General features: G+C 53.0%; 1 protein-coding gene across 2 annotated transcripts in view; it reads left to right on the top strand.

Annotated features, from left to right (window-relative positions):
• The window catches only part of LOC147709784 (uncharacterized), a 173,774-nt gene that overhangs the window by 77,110 nt on the left and 74,563 nt on the right, over window positions 1-22,101 (top strand). The gene's annotated exons all lie outside the window — the stretch shown is intronic.

Below are 22,101 nucleotides of genomic sequence, written 5' to 3'. Positions count from 1 at the left end.
CGTGGAACACGGGCATAACTATGACCAAGAACTTCAATATTTTCTGGGCAGCTAAACATACCCAAAATGTGGTAATATGTAAAAATATACAGTAATTAAAAATGTTCAACACATGTTCTACACAGGTTAAACATAAACCTTTTCTAACTGGATTGTAGAACTTTCAGGGCAATGTCTTTTAAATACCATACTAACAGTTTACTCACAACATACGTACAGCGCATGAGTCAAGGATGTTTACAATATCATCTGTTAAACTGATAACATTATATGACTACTCGTTATAATACATCAACAGTTTGTATTGTATAAATCATTGTCATGTCACCAATAAGAACACTTATTGGGCACCGTTTTCACTTATGGTGTGCACTCGCTACTATACTACCTTGCAACCAATCAGAATCACGTACTGTTCCAAAGATACCATTCTTCCAACATGGAGGACTAGAAGTCGTCCCACACGCTCTAGTCTTTTCAGTTAATATCGTATAAAAGCACTTCCTACTTCCGGTCACATGTCCGTCTTTCGAAACACGGCGACCGGGAACACACAGAGGAGGGATACCAAAACATTGGTGAGTCTTAATACTATTTGATCTGTTTCCAGTCGCTTACATCTTGGCACACCCACTTTGCTTGTCATTAGTGATAAATATCACTGACATGCAAAGTGGGGCCCAAGATGGTCGCTATCTCCAACTAGCTGTCGCTAACTGGTGTTAGCGACAGCTAGGTAATAGGGAGAGAATTTTATCTCCGCTTTCTTGGCTTTTAAAGCCAAAAAAGCAGAGATAAACCCCCTTGATAATATGCCCCCCAGTTCGTTGAGGTGTGATAGCAGAATCGCATGAGCGATAGTGTTAAAGGCCACACTTAAGCATAGGAGTCTCAGATCCTGGCATTTACCAGCGTCTGCAGGGCTGTGAAGGGCTTCAGTGATAGTTAAAAGTATGGGGTCTGTGCGGTGTGATAGTCTAAAACCATTTTGGGAACAATCCAAAAACTAGTTTTGTTCTAAAAAGTTGGTTAGGAGATTATTTATATGTTTCTCCATGACCCTGGTTTAAAACGTCCGCAGGGAAATGGGGCGATAGTTTCCTGGCGGAGTGGCATCTGGCGAGGACTTTTTTAGGAGAGGAATAACCTTGGTCTGTTTCCATGGTACTGGCACTCCTGCAGAGCACAAAGAGAGATTGGCTAATTCAAGAATGATTGGTCTGAGGCTCTCCTTCAATATTAATGTGTAGTCGGATTTTCAAAGTTTGTCCGGAGACCCAGATTTTGCTCGACGCCTCGAGGTGGAAACAGCCTCTACGTCAAGAGAGCCACCTGTTTGGGGGTGCTTGTTGCATGAGGTTTGTCCCGATGTCATGAGAGGGGGCGTGACTGTCCCCTCTCCCTTATTAAAATGAAGATAGATTTGGTTGACACTATGATGGAATGATCAGCAGTAGGTTTATTGAAGCCTCCACTAACCCCTGAGAGGGTGCAGCTTAGGTCAGACTGTCCACAGTGGCATCCACCGGTTCAGATTTAAGCACCGGAAGGAGTGCGGACACTGGCGGTGTTAACCACACTGGCTCTGCTGCCTGGGGAGAGGAGGGCTTCTTCTTTCCTTGGCTCTCTCAGCCTTCTCCATCACTGAACTCTCACTGCCTAACACCTCTCAGACAATTTGAATCCACTCTGCAGACAGACACAGAGAGGAAAATGGTGGGAAAAGAGTAAGCTGTAAACCCAACACGTATCCTTCCTGTCAGTGGCTTGAGGCCCAATCATTGAATAATTTATACAAGAAATAGGTGCAGGAGCACAAGGAATGCCTTTTTTCACCCTTGTGCCTGTTCCTTCCACCATTCCTTCACTTTCTGTCTCTTTCCCTACTCTTGTAGGTAATTTTTCAATCAATCTCTCCCACGTTGACAAATTTCCTGTAATTTCTCTCTTTTCGTCTGTGTCAAAGACTGATGGTGTCCAGGTGCCCAAAACCAATTGCAGGTGCCCAGCACCTGTGGGGACAGAGACCCGCCCCCTGCACGAACTCTGGAGCCTCTGCACCACTCTGCAAAACCAGCATCAGGGAACTGTAGGATTGACCCCTGCTCAGCACACACAACAGAGCTGTGTGTGGCCCCAGTACTGGTGCACCGAATGCGAGTCAGGGATGAGGTGCACCGTCAGAGCTGTGTGTGGCCCCAGTACTGATGCCCTAGCTGCGGGTCAGGGATGAGGGGCACCGGCAGAGCTGTGTGTGGGCCCAGTACTGGTGCACGGAATGAGGGTCAGGGAAGAGGGGCACCGGCAGAGCTGTGTGTGGCCCCAGTACTGGTGCCCTAGCTGCGGGTCAGGGATGAGGGGCACCGGCAGAGCTGTGTGTGGGCCCAGTACTGGTGCACGGAATGAGGGTCAGGGAAGAGGGGCACCGGCAGAGCTGTGTGTAGCCCCAGTACTGGTGCACTGACTGCGGGTCAGGGATGAGGTGCACTGGCAGAGCTGTGTGTGGCCCCAGTACTTGTACCCTAGCTGCAGGTCAGGGATGAGGGCCACTGGCAGAGCTACGTGTGGCCCCAGTACTGGTGCACTGACTGCGGGTCAGGGATGAGGTGCACCATCAGAGCTGTGTGTGAGCCCAGTACTGGTGCACTGACTGCGGGTCAGGGATGAAGTGCACCAGCAGAGCTGGGTGGGACCAGTACTGGTGCCCTAGCTGCGGGTCACTGATGAAGTGCACCATTAGAGCTGTGTGTGGCCCCAGTACTGGTGCCCTAGCTGCGGGTCAGGGCTGAGGGGCACCGGTAGAGCTGCGTGTGGCCCAAGTACTGGTGCACTGACTGTGGGTCAGGGATGATGAGCACCGTTAGAGCTTTGTGTGGCCACAGTACTGGTGCACTGACTGTGGGTCAGGGATGAGGAGCACCGTTAGAGCTGTGTGTGGTCACACTACTGGTGCACTGACTGCGGGCCAGGGATGAGGAGCACCGTTAGAGCTGTGTGTGGGCCCAGTACTGGTGCACTGACTGCGGGTCAGGGATGAGGGCCACCGGCAGAGCTGCGTGTGGCCCCAGTACTGGTGCACCGAATGCGGGTCATGGATAAGGTGCACTGGCAGAGCTGCGTGTGGCCCCAGTACTGGTGCACTGACTGCGGGTCAGGGATGAGGTGCACCGGCAGAGCTGTGTGTGGCCCCAGTACTTGTGCCCTAGCTGCCGGTCAGGGATGAGGGCCACCGGCAGAGCTGCGTGTGGCCCCAGTACTGGTGCACTGACTGCGGGTCAGGGATGAGGGCCACCGGCAGAGCTGTGTGTGGCCCCAGTACTGGTGCACTTACTGCGGGTCAGGGATGAGGTGCACCGGCAGAGCTGTGTGCGGCCCCAGTACTTGTGCCCTAGCTGCAGGTCAGGGATGAGGGCCACCGGCAGAGCTGCGTGTGGCCCCAGTACTGGTGCACTGACTGCGGGTCAGGGATGAGGGCCACCGGCAGAGCTGCGTGTGGCCCCAGTACTGGTGCACCGAATGCGGGTCAGGGGTGAGGGACACCGGCAGAGCTGCGTGTGGCCCCAGTACTGATGCACCAAATGCGGGTCATGGATAAGGTGCACCGGCAGAGCTGCGTGTGGCCCCAGTACTGGTGCACTGACTGCGGATCAGGGATGAGGGCCACCGGCAAAGCTGCGTGTGGCCCCAGTACTGGTGCACTGACTGCGGATCAGGGATGAGGGCCACCGGCAGAGCTGCGTGTGGCCCCAGTACTGGTGCACTGACTGCGGGTCAGGGATGAGGGCCACCAGCAGAGCTGCGTGTGGCCCCAGTACTGGTGCACCAAATGCGGGTCAGGGATCAGGTGCACCGGCAGAGCTCTTTGTGGCCCCAGTACTGGTGCACTGACTGCGGGTCAGGGATGAGGTGCACCGGCAGAGCTGTGTGTGGCCCCAGTACTTGTGCCCTAGCTGCCGGTCAGGGATGAGGGCCACCGGCAGAGCTGCGTGTGGCCCCAGAACTGGTGCACTGACTGCAAGTCAGGGATGAGGGACACCGGCAGAGCTGTGTGTGGCCCCAGTACTGGTGCACCGAATACGGGTCAGGGATGAAGTGCACCAGATTTGATTTGATTTGATTTAATTATATGTATAGCGCTTGAATCACCCCCGAGGGGGTATCTCAGCCCTTAGAAGCGCAGCATTGGTAGTGGAGAGGAGATTAGAACAGGGCAGTTTTCAGGAGTCTTCTTGATTTAAGATGATCTGGGCACTGTCTTATGGCAAGAGGAAGTTGATTCCTTATGAGGGGGGCTTGATACGGGAAGGACCTGCCTCCGGATCTAGCCTTTTTTATGTTGGGGGTTTTGAGGAGAGATTGGGAGTCCGGGCCGAGTAATAGCGGTGAAGTCTCTCTACTAGATAGGGAGGGCCATTGCCCCAGATGGCTTTGTGTGTAAGGCAGCATATCTTGAATTTCACACGATTTCGTATGGGCAGCCAATGCAGCTGGTGAAGGAGGGGAGCGGAAGCTGGTCTGGGGGGCATTCAGAACCGTGCGGGCGGCTGTGTTCTGTATCATTTGTAGTCTGTTTAAGGAGGACTCATTTGCTGCGATCAACAGGGCGTTGCAATAGTCCAGCTTGCTTAGTATCAGGGCCTGTGTGAGGGTTTTCCTTACAGAATCAGGGAGATAAGGAAAAGCTTTCCTTAGTACGCCAAGGGTGTGGAAGCAGGATCCGACTGTGTGATTGACGTGTTTTTTCATGTTTAGGGACTGTTCAACGTGTACACTAAGGTTTTTGACTGTGGTTGCCGGGGTTGGGGGTGTGCCTAGTTCAGGGGGCCACCAGGAAGGTGACCATAGGAGGGGGGCATCTCCAAAGAGCAGAACCTCCATTTTCCCGGCGGTCAGCTGGAGGAAATTGCTTTCCATCCAGCGTGAGATTGCCAGCATTCCTAGAGAGAAGGTATTTTGGGCAGATTGAGAAGTTCTATTAAAGAAGAAGGTAAGCTGGGTGTCGTCTGCGTTGGATATCGGGACGAACCCATGCTTTATCAGAAGGATTGCCAGCGGGGCTATGTATATGTTGAACATCAATGGGCTCAGGTACGAGCCTTGTGGCACCCCCTTAGTGAGTTCCTGCAGAGCTGTGTGTGGCCCAGTACTGGTGCACTGACTGTGGGTCAGGGATGAGGAGCACCGGCAGAGCTGTGTGTGGCCCCAGTACTGGTGCACTGAGTGCGGGTCAGGGATGAAGTGCACCGGCAGAGCTGTGTGTGGCCCTAGTACTGGTGCACTGACTGCGGGTCAGGGATGAGGTGCACCGGCAGAGCTGTGTGTGGCCCCAGTACTTGTGCCCTAGCTGCAGGTCAGGGATGAGGGCCACCGGCAGAGCTGCGTGTGGCCCCAGTACTGGTGCACTGACTGCGGGTCAGGGATGAGGTGCACCGGCAGAGCTGTGTGTGGGCCAGTACTGGTGCACCGAATGAGGGTCAGGGATAAAGTGCACCAGCAGAGCTGTGTGTGGGCCCAGTACTGGTGCACTGACTGCGGTTCAGGAATAAGGTGCACCAGAAGAGCAGTGTGCGGCACCAGTAATGGTGCGCTGAGTGCGGGTCAGAGATAAGGTGCACCGGCAGAGCTGCGTGTGGCCCCAGTACTGGTGCACTGACTGCGGGTCAGGGATGAGGGCCACCGGCAGAGCTGTGTGTGGCCCCAGTACTGGTGCACTTACTGCGGGTCAGGGATGAGGTGCACCGGCAGAGCTGTGTGCGGCCCCAGTACTTGTGCCCTAGCTGCAGGTCAGGGATGAGGGCCACCGGCAGATCTGCGTGTGGCCCCAGTACTGGTGCACTGACTGCGGGTCAGGGATGAGGGCCACCGGCAGAGCTGCGTGTGGCCCCAGTACTGGTGCACCGAATGCGGGTCAGGGGTGAGGGACACCGGCAGAGCTGCGTGTGGCCCCAGTACTGATGCACCAAATGCGGGTCATGGATAAGGTGCACCGGCAGAGCTGCGTGTGGCCCCAGTACTGGTGCACTGACTGCGGATCAGGGATGAGGGCCACCGGCAAAGCTGCGTGTGGCCCCAGTACTGGTGCACTGACTGCGGATCAGGGATGAGGGCCACCGGCAGAGCTGCGTGTGGCCCCAGTACTGGTGCACTGACTGCGGGTCAGGGATGAGGGCCACCAGCAGAGCTGCGTGTGGCCCCAGTACTGGTGCACCAAATGCGGGTCAGGGATCAGGTGCACCGGCAGAGCTCTTTGTGGCCCCAGTACTGGTGCACTGACTGCGGGTCAGGGATGAGGTGCACCGGCAGAGCTGTGTGTGGCCCCAGTACTTGTGCCCTAGCTGCCGGTCAGGGATGAGGGCCACCGGCAGAGCTGCGTGTGGCCCCAGAACTGGTGCACTGACTGCAAGTCAGGGATGAGGGACACCGGCAGAGCTGTGTGTGGCCCCAGTACTGGTGCACCGAATACGGGTCAGGGATGAAGTGCACCAGATTTGATTTGATTTGATTTAATTATATGTATAGCGCTTGAATCACCCCCGAGGGGGTATCTCAGCCCTTAGAAGCGCAGCATTGGTAGTGGAGAGGAGATTAGAACAGGGCAGTTTTCAGGAGTCTTCTTGATTTAAGATGATCTGGGCACTGTCTTATGGCAAGAGGAAGTTGATTCCTTATGAGGGGGGCTTGATACGGGAAGGACCTGCCTCCGGATCTAGCCTTTTTTATGTTGGGGGTTTTGAGGAGAGATTGGGAGTCCGGGCCGAGTAATAGCGGTGAAGTCTCTCTACTAGATAGGGAGGGCCATTGCCCCAGATGGCTTTGTGTGTAAGGCAGCATATCTTGAATTTCACACGATTTCGTATGGGCAGCCAATGCAGCTGGTGAAGGAGGGGAGCGGAAGCTGGTCTGGGGGGGCATTCAGAACCGTGCGGGCGGCTGTGTTCTGTATCATTTGTAGTCTGTTTAAGGAGGACTCATTTGCTGCGATCAACAGGGCGTTGCAATAGTCCAGCTTGCTTAGTATCAGGGCCTGTGTGAGGGTTTTCCTTACAGAATCAGGGAGATAAGGAAAAGCTTTCCTTAGTACGCCAAGGGTGTGGAAGCAGGATCCGACTGTGTGATTGACGTGTTTTTTCATGTTTAGGGACTGTTCAACGTGTACACTAAGGTTTTTGACTGTGGTTGCCGGGGTTGGGGGTGTGCCTAGTTCAGGGGGCCACCAGGAAGGTGACCATAGGAGGGGGGCATCTCCAAAGAGCAGAACCTCCATTTTCCCGGCGGTCAGCTTGAGGAAATTGCTTTCCATCCAGCGTGAGATTGCCAGCATTCCTAGAGAGAAGGTATTTTGGGCAGATTGAGAAGTTCTATTAAAGAAGAAGGTAAGCTGGGTGTCGTCTGCGTTGGATATCGGGACGAACCCATGCTTTATCAGAAGGATTGCCAGCGGGGCTATGTATATGTTGAACATCAATGGGCTCAGGTACGAGCCTTGTGGCACCCCCTTAGTGAGTTCCTGCAGAGCTGTGTGTGGCCCAGTACTGGTGCACTGACTGTGGGTCAGGGATGACGAGCACCGGCAGAGCTGTGTGTGGCCCCAGTACTGGTGCACTGAGTGCGGGTCAGGGATGAAGTGCACCGGCAGAGCTGTGTGTGGCCCTAGTACTGGTGCACTGACTGCGGGTCAGGGATGAGGTGCACCGGCAGAGCTGTGTGTGGCCCCAGTACTTGTGCCCTAGCTGCAGGTCAGGGATGAGGGCCACCGGCAGAGCTGCGTGTGGCCCCAGTACTGGTGCACTGACTGCGGGTCAGGGATGAGGTGCACCGGCAGAGCTGTGTGTGGGCCAGTACTGGTGCACCGAATGAGGGTCAGGGATAAAGTGCACCAGCAGAGCTGTGTGTGGGCCCAGTACTGGTGCACTGACTGCGGTTCAGGAATAAGGTGCACCAGAAGAGCAGTGTGCGGCACCAGTAATGGTGCGCTGAGTGCGGGTCAGAGATAAGGTGCACCGGAAGAGCTGTGTGTGGCCCCACTACTGGTACACTGACTGTGGGTCAGGGATGAGGTGCACCGGCAGAGCTGTGTGTGGCACCAGTACTTGTGCCCTAGCTGCAGGTCAGGGATTAGGGCCACCGGCAGAGCTGCGTGTGGCTCCAGTACTGGTGCACTGACTGCGGGTCAGGGATGAGGTGCACCGGCAGAGCTGTGTGTGGCCCCAGTACTTGTGCCCTAGCTGCAGGTCAGGGATGAGGGCCACCCGCAGAGCTGCGTGTGGCCCCAGTACTGGTGCACTGACTGCGGGTCAGGGATGAGGGCCACCGGCAGAGCTGTGTGTGGCCCCAGTACTGGTGCAATGACTGCGGGTCAGGGATGAAGTGCACCAGCAGAGCTGGGTGGGCCCAGTACTTGCGCCCTAGCTGCGTTTCAGAGATGAGGGACACTGTTAGAGCTGCGTGTGGCCTCAGTACTGGTGCACTGACTGCGGGTCAGGGATGAGGTGCACCGGCAGAGCTGTGTGTGGCCCCAGTACTTGTGCCCTAGCTGCAGGTCAGGGATGAGGGCCACCGGCAGAGCTGCGTGTGGCCCCAGTACTGGTGCACTGACTGCGGGTCAGGGATGAGGGCCACCGGCAGAGCTGTGTGTGGCCCCAGTACTGGTGCACTGACTGCGGGTCAGGGATGAGGGCCACCGGCAGAGCTGCGTGTGGCCCCAGTACTGGTGCACCGAATGCGGGTCAGGGATCAGGTGCACCGGCAGAGCTGTGTGTGGCCCCAGTACTGGTGCACCGAATGCGGGTCAGGGATGAGGGCCACCAGCAGAGCTGTGTGTGGCCCCAGAACTGGTGCACTGACTGCAAGTCAGGGATGAGGGACACCGGCAGAGCTGTGTGTGGCCCCAGTACTGGTGCACCGAATACGGGTCAGGGATGAAGTGCACCAGATTTGATTTGATTTGATTTAATTATATGTATAGCGCTTGAATCACCCCCGAGGGGGTATCTCAGCCCTTGGAAGCGCAGCATTGGTAGTGGAGAGGAGATTAGAACAGGGCAGTTTTCAGGAGTCTTCTTGATTTAAGATGATCTGGGCACTGTCTTATGGCAAGAGGAAGTTGATTCCTTATGAGGGGGGCTTGATACGGGAAGGACCTGCCTCCGGATCTAGCCTTTTTTATGTTGGGGGTTTTGAGGAGAGATTGGGAGTCCGGGCCGAGTAATAGCGGTGAAGTCTCTCTACTAGATAGGGAGGGCCATTGCCCCAGATGGATTTGTGTGTAAGGCAGCATATCTTGAATTTCACACGATTTCGTATGGGCAGCCAGTGCAGCTGGTGAAGGAGGGGAGCGGAAGCTGGTCTGGGGGGGCATTCAGAACCGTGCGGGCGGCTGTGTTCTGTATCATTTGTAGTCTGTTTAAGGAGGACTCATTTGCTGCGATCAACAGGGCGTTGCAATAGTCCAGCTTGCTTAGTATCAGGGCCTGTGTGAGGGTTTTCCTTATAGAATCAGGGAGATAAGGAAAAGCTTTCCTTAGTACGCCAAGGGTGTGGAAGCAGGATCCGACTGTGTGATTGACGTGTTTTTTCATGTTTAGGGACTGTTCAACGGGTATACCAAGGTTTTTGACTGTGGTTGCCAAGGTTGGGAGTGTGCCTAGTTCAGGGGGCCACCAGGAAGGTGACCATAGGAGGGGGGCATCTCCAAAGAGCAGAACCTCCATTTTCCCGGCGGTCAGCTGGAGGAAATTGCTTTCCATCCAGCGTGAGATTGCCAGCATTCCGAGAGAGAAGGTATTTTGGGCAGATTGAGAAGTTCTATTAAAGAAGAAGGTAAGCTGGGTGTCGTCTGCGTAAGATATCGGGACGAACCCATGCTTTATCAGAAGGATTGCCAGCGGGGCTATGTATATGTTGAACATCAATGGGCTCAGGTATGAGCCTTGTGGCACCCCCTTAGTGAGTTCCTGCAGAGCTGTATGGGCCCAGTACTTGTGCCTTAGCTGCGTTTCAGAGATGAGGGCCACCGTTAGAGCTGTGTGTGGCCCCAGCACTCGTGCACTGAATGCGGGTCAGGGATGAAATGCACCAGCAGAGCTGTCTGTGGCCCAGTGCTGGTGCACTGACTGCGGGTCAGGGATGAGGAGCACCGTTAGAGCTGTGTGTGGGCCCAGTACTGGTGCACCGACGGCGGGTCAGGGATGAGGAGCACCGTTAGAGCTGTGTGTGGGCCCAGTACTGGTGCACTGACTGCAGGTCACGGATGAAGTGCACCATTAGAGCTGTGTGTGGGCCCAGTACTGGTGCACTGACTGTGGGTCAGGGATGAAGTGCACCAGCAGAGCTGGGTGGGCCCAGTACTGGTGCACATACTGCGGGCCACAGATGAAGTGCACCAGCAGAGCTGTGTGGGCCCAGTACTGGTGCCCTAGCTGCCTTTCAGGGATGAGGGCCAATGGCAGAGTTGTGTGTGGCCCAGTGCTGGTGCACTGACTGCTGGTCAGGGATGAGGAGCACCATTAGAGCTGTGTGTGGGACCAGTACTGGTGCACTGACTGCGGGTCAGGGATGAAGTGCACCATTAGAGCTGTGTGTGGGCCCAGTACTGGTGCACTGACTGTGGGTCAGGGATGAAGTGCACCAGCAGAGCTGGGTGGGCCCAGTACTGGTGCACTGACTGCGGGTCAGGGATGAGGGCCACCGGCAGAGCTGCGTGTGGCCCCAGTACTGGTGCACTGACTGCGGGTCAGGGATGAGGTGCACCAGCAGAGCTGTGTGTGGCCCCAGTACTGGTGCACTGACTGCGGGTCAGGGATGAGGAGCACCATTAGAGCTGTGTGTGGGCCCAGTACTGGTGCACTGACTGCGGGTCAGGGATGAGGAGCACCATTAGAGCTGTGTGTGGGCCCAGTACTGGTGCACTGACTGTGGGTCAGGGATGAAGTGCACCAGCAGAGCTGGGTAGGCCCAGTACTTGTGCCCTAGCTGCGTTTCAGAGATGAGGGCCACTGTTAGAGCTGTGTGTGGCCCCAGTACTGGTGCACTGAATGCGGGTCAGGGATGAAATGCACCAGCAGAGCTGTCTGTGGCCCAGTGCTGGTGCACTGACTGCGGGTCAGGGGTGAGGAGCACCGTTAGAGCTGTGTGTGGCCCCAGTACTGGTGCACTGACTACGAGTCACGGATGAAGTGCACCAGCAGAGCTGTGTGGGCCCATTACTGGTGCCCTAGCTGCATTTCAGGGATGAGGGCCACTGGCAGAGTTGTGTGTGGCCCCAGTACTGGTGCACTGAATGGGGGTCAGGGATGAAATGCACCAGCAGAGCTGTGTGTGACCCAGTACTGGTGCACTGACTGCGAGTAAGGGATGAGGCGCAAAGTTAGAGCAGTGTGTGGCCCCAATTCTAGTGCACTGACTACGGGTCAGGGATGAGGTGCACCATCAGAGCTGTGTGTGGCCCCAGTAGTGGTGCACTGAATGCGGTTCATGGATGAAATGCACCATCAGAGCTGTGTGGCCCAGTACTGGTGCACTGACTGCAGGTCAGGGATGAAGTGCAGCAGCAGAGCTGTGTATGGCCCCAGTACTGTAACAGTTCAACCAGTTCCTAAGTACTATGACGAAATGTTTAGTACATGTGAGATGTCCTAATGGGGTTTTTTGTGAAAAACTTTATTGTGCACAAATATCATTACAAGTATGGGCCTGCAACCACACTGGCCGGCCGCTAGGACATGGGAGACATTAATGCAAAATCACAAAGCAGCGACCGCTCTCCAGTGGTTCGACTTAACACAGGATATTTTTCCGGCAGCACAGGATGTAGGCAGGATACAGAAATGTTAAGTTTTAAGAAATAAAACGAAAAAAGAAAACAAAGAAAAGAGACTCAAGGCGAGAGGCGTTATAGACAATGTCAAGCTCCGATGGGGGGGACACACGGTACCAAATAACGGATCAGGAGGGCATGAAAGATTGTCAGGGGGGGAGGCAGTGGGGAAGTCAGACAATAGGAAAAAAGGAATAAATCATTCCAGGAACCTCTGGATCAGGGGGACAGTAAAATGTCCACGGTGTCTTCGAAGGGGTGTGTGCAGATGTTCCCTCGGTAGGCGTTCCACTGACCCCAAATTTTGCTCCACGCCCTAGCCTTGCCCCTAGCCAAATATACCGACTTCTCTCTAAACATGCACCAGTCCATATTCTCCTTCCATACCGACACGGTGGGAGGCCGTGGGGAACCCCATAACTGCGCAATATCTCTTTTGGCAATCATGTTCCCCAGTGCCGCCCACCGGGCCTGGGCAACGTTGTAATCATTCGGTTCCCACACATTCAACAGACATCTACGAGCCTCAGGCAGCAGAGCAACCCCGATTACAACTTCCATGACCGCATGCACCCGCTGCCAATACGCTGCCACCTTCCGGCAATCCCATAGGATGTGGAAAAAGGTGGCACTCATACCACATCCACGCTTACACAACCCATCCAAGGAAAAACCCATTGCAACCAAACGAGGACCCGTAACATACACACAATGAAGAATCTTGAGCTGGACGAGACGGAGACGGGCAGGAATAGTGACCTCTTTTGGGGAAGATAAGGCAGCCTGCCAGTCCTCGTCATCCAACTCCAACCCGTCTCCGGTCCAAACCTCTCTGAGACGTACAAGGAGATCTGCCCGGATGTTAATTAGTTTCTTATAGTAAAACAGTAAACAGTAAAAATATTTTATTGTATATGGTTAATTAAAACCTTTACAAAATTTGCAAAGAGAATATAACATAAAATCATTAAAATGAAAAATGAATGAAAACCTACATTTACTCTCTGTTTTAAAAGGGAAAGCAGAAAAAAAAATAAAACAATTTGACATATGCTGATATCGGTGTCTTTTATAATCCTTAATCCTTTGATTTGATACCATTGTTCGCCATTTTTTTCAGTTTGCATTATTAGGAGGCTCGCCTTCTGAAGAAATCTGCTGGCCCTACAGGCTGTCTGCAGCTGCTGGCGGTTCAGTGATAGCATAACTGCTGGCCGACATGTTTTAACTTGAAATGAGCGGAATATATGCAAGAGATAGTAACGTCTCAGGGTTGTGAGCGTTGGGCAGATGCACAGAAGATTAATCAAAGTTTCTTCTGCTTGACCACAAAGTCTGCAGAGTGGTGTTGGCCACGTTTGCTTCCATGCAGGGGTCTGGTCTTTTGAGATGTAAGTTCCCAGCCATACTCGTAGGAGCATCTGTTGTGTAGATCGTGTAATATGGTTAACTAAGTATGGTTGCGGAGCACACCTCTCATATGTTTCAAGTACCACCCAGCAGACGATTTTTGTTTTTTTGTAATTAAGTTGCAGCCCGTGCGTACGGGTAAATTCATACAGCAGTAGTTGATCTTTTAAAGTCCATCTTGCGTCGACCAGTACTCCCAGGTACTTGTAAGAGGGGCTTTGTTCTATCATATTTCCCTCAATGTGCCATTTGAATTTTTGCTGCCCTGGCCGTGATGCAAAGCAGACGATTTTTGTTTTTTTGTAATTAAGTTGCAGCCCGTGCGTACGGGTAAATTCATACAGCCTTGTGATGGAGCGTTGTAATCCCAAGGGGGTCTGGCTGCACAGAACAATATCATCGGCATACTGCATACTCCTTATTTTGTGCTGAGCTAGCTTGGGGGGGTCGCTTTCAATCTCCGCAATGCTATTGTCCAGATCCGCGGTGAAGATATTAAAGAGGGTAGGGGCCAAGACACATCCCTGCTTGAAGCCATTTCGGGTGGGGATTTTTTTGTTGTTCTGTCACCATTGCCTATTTTTATCTTGACCCAGGTCGATGTGTATAAGTCAATGATGGCCTGTAAAAGCTTCGATGGTATGCCCCAGTTATCCATCTTTTTCCACAAGGTCTCCCTTGGAAATGTGTCTTACAGATCAAGGAGATCGTACTATCGGGCAGATGACCATCAAGTATACGGTCCTCAAGTGGGGAGGATTCAGGAACTGGAACACCGGCCGTAAAGACAGACAGCAAAGCGTGGCGAACCTGCACACATCTGAAGAATTCCCGATCTCCCAACTCGTACTCACTTTGAAGCATCGCAAAGGTCTTCACCGCGCCTTTCACCCAAAGATCACCCACTCTACTGATACCAATCATGTCCCAGTTCTCAAAACCTTTCGTTGTCCAGAGGCATCCCAACTGTTCAGATGCATACAATGGGGTCGCTCGCGTCAATCGATCATTCCATCCCATGGCCGCATTTGCATCTTTTCACACACGCACCGCAATCTTAGTGTGTCCTGTTAGGTTCCTCCCCGCCGTCCGAGAGTAGAGTGCTCTATTGAAGTTACCACCGGGCAACTGATATTTGTCCATCTTGAATGCAGCAGCCGGTCCGGGCGCATAAGTAGCATGGTTGATGGCGGACAACTGGGAGGCCCAGTAATACCTCCTGATGTCTGGGAGTGCAATGCCCCCGTCATACCAGGGGAGAGTTAGCTTTGCAAGAGCGATGCGAGCACGACCGTCCCAAACGAGCCTCCTCTGCAAACCTTCCACCTCCCGAAAGTACGCCTCCGGAATAACATCAAAGGAATTTTGAAGCGCATAGAGAAAGCGAGGCAGAGACATCATTTTAAAAAGTGCCGCTCGACCAAATGGCGACAACGGCAATCTACGCCACTGAGCCACATCCAACTTCAGTCGTCTGAGAGGAGGGAGGAGATTATGCTCGTAGCGGGCAACTGGGTCCAACGATATATAGACTCCCAAGTACTTGAAGCCTGCTTGCGAGATTTGGATGGGAAACCTACTCGGCAAAGGGGGGAGGCCACCCGAGATGACATACACACACAATTTGGACCAATTAATAATCAAGCCGGAGTTCTTGCCAAAAGAAGTGAGAATGTCGAACAGGACGTTAAGGGATTTACAAGGGGAGGTAAGATATAAAAGGATGTCGTCGGCGTACAATGAAACACGATCTTCAAAATCGGGGGATCACTGGATGCCCTTTATCAACGGCTCCCATCGGAGCCAGGCTGCGAGTGGTTCCAGAGCAAGAGCAAAAAGCAAGGGGGACAGCGGGCATCCCTGCCGCGTACCCCTCCCGAGAGCAAAGGAACGGAACACTCTGCCATTGACGACGACTTGAGCTAATGGATCAGAATATAAAAGTCTAACCCAACTGATAAAGTTTGCACCGAAACCAAACTTCGCCAGAGTGGCCCAAAGATATGGCCATTCAATCGTGTCGAAGGCCATCGTGGCGTCCAGGGAAGCCAAGATGGATAGAGTCTTCGCCCTAGCGAGAACACCGTGTAGGCGCCGCAAGTTAAGAGCAGTGTTCCGGTGCGGAATGAAACCGGATTGATCCGGATGGATCAGGTCACAAATTACAGTGAGTAAACGATTGGCAAGGACCTTGGCGAGGATCTTAGGCTCAGCATTCAGTAGGGAAATAGGCCTATACGACGCACAGCGATGGCGAGGCTTGCCCTCCTTAGGAATCACAACTATAGTGGCCAAACGCTGGTCACAAGGGAGGGCGCCAAGCTCATGTGACTCCCTGAACATTGCGCGAAGATAGGGCACATCTTTGTCTGGGCGCAGTTTATAGAGTTCAATAGGCAGGCCATTAGGGCCCATGGCCTTGCCAGAACGGAGGCAACGGATTGCGGTAGCAATATCATCGACCGACAACGGGGCCTCCATGCGCTCTCAGTCCTCCTCAGACAGACAGGGCAAAGCAATGTCTCTCAGCAGCAAACGAGAGTCATCTTTGTCTCTGTCGGACACCCGGGAGTAGACCACACCAAAATAATCGGCAAAACATTCCACAATCTCACCAGGTTCAGTCACGCACACACCATCCGAAGTCTGAATCACAGGGACCACACGATTCGCTCTTTCCTTTTTATCAAGCCAAGCAATCAATTTACACGCCTTATCCCCAACATTGTACAATCTACCCTGCTGTTCCCTGAACATTGTCTTGGCAGCATCCGTAACATGGGATTTATACTCAAACTGTTTCAAACTAAGGGCGTGGAGTTTCTCCCGGGTGACGCCTAATTCCAGATCAGTCTCCAACTCAAGTATTTCTGCCTCTAGGCTCTCAACCTCCATATTTCTGGCCTTCTTGGTCTCAGCTATTAAGGATAGGGCCTGACCACAAATGACAGTTTTGAAGGCCTCCCACAGGGACACAGAGGACGAAACGGACCCCTCATTTTCCAGGAAGTAGGAATCTAGGGACTTTATCAAGGTGCTATGGGTCTTGGAGTTGCGCAGGTACCATGGATTGATAGGGGCGATCCGCCCCGCAGCGTGTATCCCCGTGGCAAAACTAAGCCACAAAGGAGAATGATCAGAAATGCCTCGTGCCAGATGTCTGACCTCCCTGACGTAGGGAGACTGGACAGCGGGCATAAGGATATAATCAAGCCTGGATAGACTCCCATGAGCCCCGGAGTGAAAGTTATACTGACATTGCGTCGGATGCATTAACCTCCAGCAGTCCACCAGTCCAAAGGTGTCTACGAACCCACCGAGCCAAGATTGAGAAGTGGGAAGTGTCCTGGGAGGGTGGCGATCCAAATCGCCTGAAAGCACAGAAATAAAATCCCCGCCCATGAGGAGAAGACTGTCAGGGAGGTCCAGCATCATCCGGCCAACATCAGAGAAAGTAGAGGTCTGGAGACCCGGGGGAACATATACTGTAACCAAGGAAAGAGTCTTACCCTCCCACCTACCAGTGAGGGTGGCGTAGCGCCCTCTGTCATCAAGGATCACATTATCAATCTCTATAGGGAGAGAAGACCGGATCAAAATACCAACCCCTCTGGAACCAGTGGTGAACCCCGAGTGAGCAATCAGTCGGTAACCCCACCTATTTAAATTAAAGCATGACACACGTTTCCCACCAAATGCGTCTCCTGCAAAAGTACCACATCAGGAGACAAACGATGCAAATATTGCAGTACAACACCCCGTTTTATACGATCCCCCAATCCATTAACGTTCCACGATACCAACCTCATCCCTGAACCCCACAAGTGATGCATAGGTCACCCCACAAAGAGCCGGACACCTGAATCAAGTTAAAAACCAATGTGTCGCCTTGAGAGAAAAAAACACACACCCCATCCAACCCCCCAACCAACTCCCGTTACAACTCCCCCCTCCCTGCACCCCTGCAGTAGACTAAGAAGCCACCCCAACATGCAGTGTGCCTGTCGCCCTAACAACCCCATTCTACAAAAAGACCCCGGAGGAGGAAAGAGGCCCGTCGCCACCCACCACCCAGACGTGGACAGCAATGAAAGATAATATAAAAAGAAATAGAACCCGGCTGAGAAATGTCCAATGTTCGGAGGTCAGGGACCAAAAAGTCACTTCTGCGTAGGCTCACCACCCTCGGCTCCGCCAGGGTGCTCCGTCCGATCGCCTCGGCCAGGCAGGGAGTCCAGCCAGTCACTAACATTGTCCGGCCAATCGAAAAAGAAGGTCCGCTCCTCATACTCCACTCAAAGTCTAGTAGGGAAAAGCATCGCATGCTTCAAACCAAGGTCCCGAAGACGTTGTTTCACCCCCTGAAAAACCATCCTTTGTCTCTGAACATGTTGAGTAAAGTCCAGGAAAAAGTTGACAGAGGAGTTCTCAAATTTTACCGGGCCGTGCACTCTCGATGCCTGCAGGATTGCATCTTGGTCTCTGAAGTGGAAGAGTTTTGCGATGATTTGCCGCGGAGGAGCGCCCGGCTTGGGCTTACCTCCCGGCACACGATGTGCACGCTCTGCTGCGAAAAACTTGCTGAGTCCAGAGGGGGAAAGATGCTTCAGGACGAGATCCTCGACTAGGAGATCCACCGAGTGAGGCTCGGGATTTTCTGCAACACCTATGACGCGAATGTTGTTGCGTCGCGCCCTGTTCTCAAAATCCTCCAGCCGGTGCGACATCAAGTCATTGGCCGATTTCAGATTGCCAAATTCAGTTTGAAGTCCCGACACATCGGGCGTGAGGCTGGAAGTCTTCAGATCCAATGACTTCACTTTCTCTTTGGTCTTGGACAGGTCGGCCCTGATCAAGGTGACATCGATCGCGACCGTGTCGATTTTACGAGCTAGAGCCTCATATTGCTGGCCGATGGTCTCCTTCATATTGGAGATGGCGCCCATGATGTCCTGCAAGGATAGATCCACAGGAGCGGATGGGTCTTCTTTGGCATCCCCTGGGGTACGACTGGAGAGTCTGGGGGATCCTTTGGGCTAAGTGTATCGATCTATAACATTAGTCTGGACCAGTCCCCCACGAAGAGGTGTCTTTGTCTTTCGCTTCTCAGCGTCACTCCTGGCAGCCATGTTGGAAGATGCGCCCCGGAGGGACCCGCGAGACCTGGTGAAAATGGCCGCCGACAGGCCGGGCACCAATAGACCACAAAAGCTAGTTTGTACGGCCAAAACAAAATCACAAAAGTGATCCAAAAGGCTGTGAAGTTAAAGCAGTGCTTGCATTAGAGGGAGGCTGGACTGGTCCCCAGCCGAGGGATACGGTCTCTCAATCAAACCGTGTCGGGATCCAGAACCGAAACCGAAAGTGGTGATGGGGCTACCAAGGAGACCCCACTGCCGTTGTTGTTCGACTCCGTCCCGGATCCACAAGTCGCCCAGTCCCCGGCTCGCCTCCAGGTGGGCCCAAGAAGTGCAGATCGACACAGTTTCGGTAGCCCGAGTCCGATTTAAGTTCTGAAAAGAGTTATGAACTCAGCCGAGGTTCTTCTCAAAGAATCTGTCAAAGAAATCAGGATAGCTTCAGGATAGATTGCGAAGGGTGGCGAGGGTCCGGGGAGCCCTGTGCTCACGCGACCATCTTGGATGCGCGCTAAGCTCCTCCTCCGGGTTAGGTGCTAATTGACAATGACACATGACCCCGGGGTGGGCTTATACCATGAAACAGGAAATGCCTCCGAAATTCATTATTTTCATTTTGATGCGCTATCTCGGAATGTGTAATGTATTAGTTTTTGTTCACAGGCAGGCTATCATTCTATCCCTGGTTACTTGGCTGAGATACGCGTAGTATATTTACGTCAGAAGGCTGCGTTCTGCTTCACTTTTGGCAATTCTTTGTGTCTGAAAGGGTGGGAATGCCTAACCCCTCCCAAGCATGTGAAACCCTGTATTATGCATCATCCCAACTTCAAAACAATCAGGGGGCACCGTTTGTGGAGCTTAAAGGCTGCAGTTTATTACACAACATAGATCATACATATTGCAACTTCCTGGTTGGTCATTCATCAGTCATGAGCCATGTTGATTTGTTAAATATTCCAGTTCTCGCTTATCAACTGTACCAATGTTTTCTCTCAGTTTCCAGCTGACAGCACTGACCCACCTTTCCAGGTGTCTCGGCTGTGCAGGTTCTAGGCTTATATTGCTCCCCACCTTGAAGGCGGCCGTCAGACCCAGCCTGGGTTGCCAGTGCCATTCCGCTTCCCTGTATCCTTGCTGGCAACTTACCTGCTCCCCTCATGTCCCAGGCGTGTGGCATCCCAAGGACACTGCCTGAGCAGCTCTTCTGCTCTGGCTGACATTGTGGGCTGTCACCTGCTCCCCTTGTGTTCTTTCCATGTGGCATCCCAAGGACACTGTCTGAGCAGCTCTTCTGCTCTGGCTGTCATTGTCAGCTGTTGCCTGCTTCCAGTGTCCTTGCCGTGAGTCACCCCAAGGACACTGTCTGAGCAGCTCTTCTATTCTGGCTGTCATTGTGTGCTGTTGCCTGCTTCCAGTGTCCTTCCCTGAGTCACCCTAAGGACACTGTTTGAGCAGCTCTTCTGTTCTTGCTGTCATTGTGTGCTGTTGCCTGCTTCCAGTGTCCTTCCCTGAGTCACCCTAAGGACACTGTCTGAGCAGCTCTTCTGTTCTTGCTGTCATTGTGTGCTGTTGCCTACTTCCAGTGTCCTTCCCTGAGTCACCCTAAGGACACTGTCTGAGCAGCTCTTCTGTTCTTGCTGTCATTGTGTGCTGTTGCCTACTTCCAGTGTCCTTCCCTGAGTCACCCTAAGGACACTGTCTGAGCAGCTCTTCTATTCTGGCTGTCATTGTGTGCTGTTGCCTGCTTCTCGTGTCCTTGCCATGAGTCATCCCAAGGACTCTGTCTGAGCAGCTCTTCTGCTCTGGCTGTCATTGTGTGCTGTTGCATGCTTCCCGTGTCCTTGCCGTGAGTCATCCCAAGGACTCTGTCTGAGCAGCTCTTCTAGTCTGGCTGTCATTGTGTGCTGTTGCCTGCTTCCCGTGTCCTTACCGTGAGTCACCCCAAGAACTCTGTCTGAGCAGCTCTTCTAGTCTGGCTGTCATTGTGTGCTGTTGCCTGCTTCCCGTGTCCTTAGGGTGAGTCACCCCAAGAACTCTGCCTGAGCAGCTCTTCTATTCTGGCTGTCATTGTGGGCTGTCACCTGCTCCCCTTGTGTTCTTTCCATGTGGCATCCCAAGGACACTGTCTGAGCAGCTCTTCTAGTCTGGCTGTCATTGTGTGCTGTTGCCTGCTTCCCGTGACCTTGCTGTGAGTCACCCCAAGGACTCTGTCTGAGCAGCTCTTCTATTCTGGCTGTCATTGTGTGCTGTTGCCTGATTCCCGTGTCCTTGCCGCGAGTCACCCCACGGACACTGTCTGAGCAGCTCTTCTACCTAGGTTCCACTTCCTTCTTGTTCTCTCTGTGCTGCCTGCACTGTGACAATCTTCTTCTTGGTGTGGGTGGGTTCCAATGTTGAAATGCCATGGGTCAGCTATGGTCAAGGAGGGGTCCCCCTGCCCTCTTATGACCCCCTTGCCCTTCCCGCCCCCCTGTTTCTATTGGGTGGTTCCTGTATTTAAATGACCTGTCCAATCATTCCGTGCTTTTTTTCGTAGGCATGGCCTCCGTACTTCCGGTGTTCCCGACGCTGGAAGGGATTACCTGTGGGCCCCTATCTGGTCTGACTTGCCTCCCCCGGCCCACTTCCCTTTTCTTCCTTAATGCTAAACCTTGAAATGAACTCCCTCCCAAACTGCGCTTGATCTCTTCTGAGCTCACTTTACAAAAAAAATTAAAAAATGGGGACAGTAGGATCTCTGTTGAGGGATGCATATCTGGGATTTGCCTGTTACTGCTGGGGCTCTTTGGAGTAGCTGCACGCTTTATAAATTGCTATCATTCATTCATTCATTCATTCATTCATTACAAAGTGGGATTATCCAGTGTAGAGTGCACTGCAGTGGTGTCTGGAGACTGTTCGGACATGGTGGATTCTTTTGTCGGTTCCTGAGCCACTGGCTCCGAGATTTCTCTGAGGAGAGTGTTGTAGACAGCTAACTAAGGCCTGGTACTTTCCTGCTTGAGGTGACCACAGGGAGGCAGGCTGGATGGATAACAATATATAGTGTATGAGGTAAGACTGAGCATGGGGCCTTCTCTGCCTCTCGTTGCTTTTTCTCGCCTCTGTCCTTTTCCCCAGGTTTTCAGTGTCTTCCTTTCCCACATGAAGCATATTGATTCAGTGTTTGCCTCACATGCTGGGGGGACTGCTGACCTCTGGGGTGCATGGTTACCAGGGAATGGGCCACCCCCACAGCTGTGTGTATGTCTGCACAGCTGGGCGAGAGAAGGGCAAAGAAAAGGAAAGAGGGAATTCAGGGGATTGCTTCAGGGGGTGTACTTGGGGGGTTACGCCCCTCACAAATGTATGTTCACTTGGGTATTATGAAGAGTCTGTCAGATTTCACCAGAATGTATTTACATACACACAGACAAAAACACCCACTCTCTGTTTTGAAGGCCCTCAAAAATGTTGTTTCTTCCCCAAGATAATGTGCCCCTACCAATCCGCATTTCTCTCCCTTTCCACTGTCCCTTTAGCCGCTCTCATGGCCCCTACTTGCCTTATAGTGTATTTCAACAATATGTGCCAGCCAAATTACTGGGAAATCTGACGCTCACATCTGGCCCTCTACCCCTCAATCTTACTGAGCTAGCTAGGACCCTGAGGAGGTGTCATTAGAAGAGTGAGATCTAGCAAGTGGACTCATGTCGCACGTGGCACTTTGACCCAGTCCTGACTTTTAAACCCACA

The sequence above is a fragment of the Lissotriton vulgaris genome, chromosome 6 (assembly GCF_964263255.1).
Source record: "Lissotriton vulgaris chromosome 6, aLisVul1.2, whole genome shotgun sequence".
NCBI classification, from domain to species: Eukaryota; Metazoa; Chordata; class Amphibia; order Caudata; family Salamandridae; genus Lissotriton; species Lissotriton vulgaris.
This window is presented reverse-complemented; position numbering and strand designations above follow the sequence as displayed.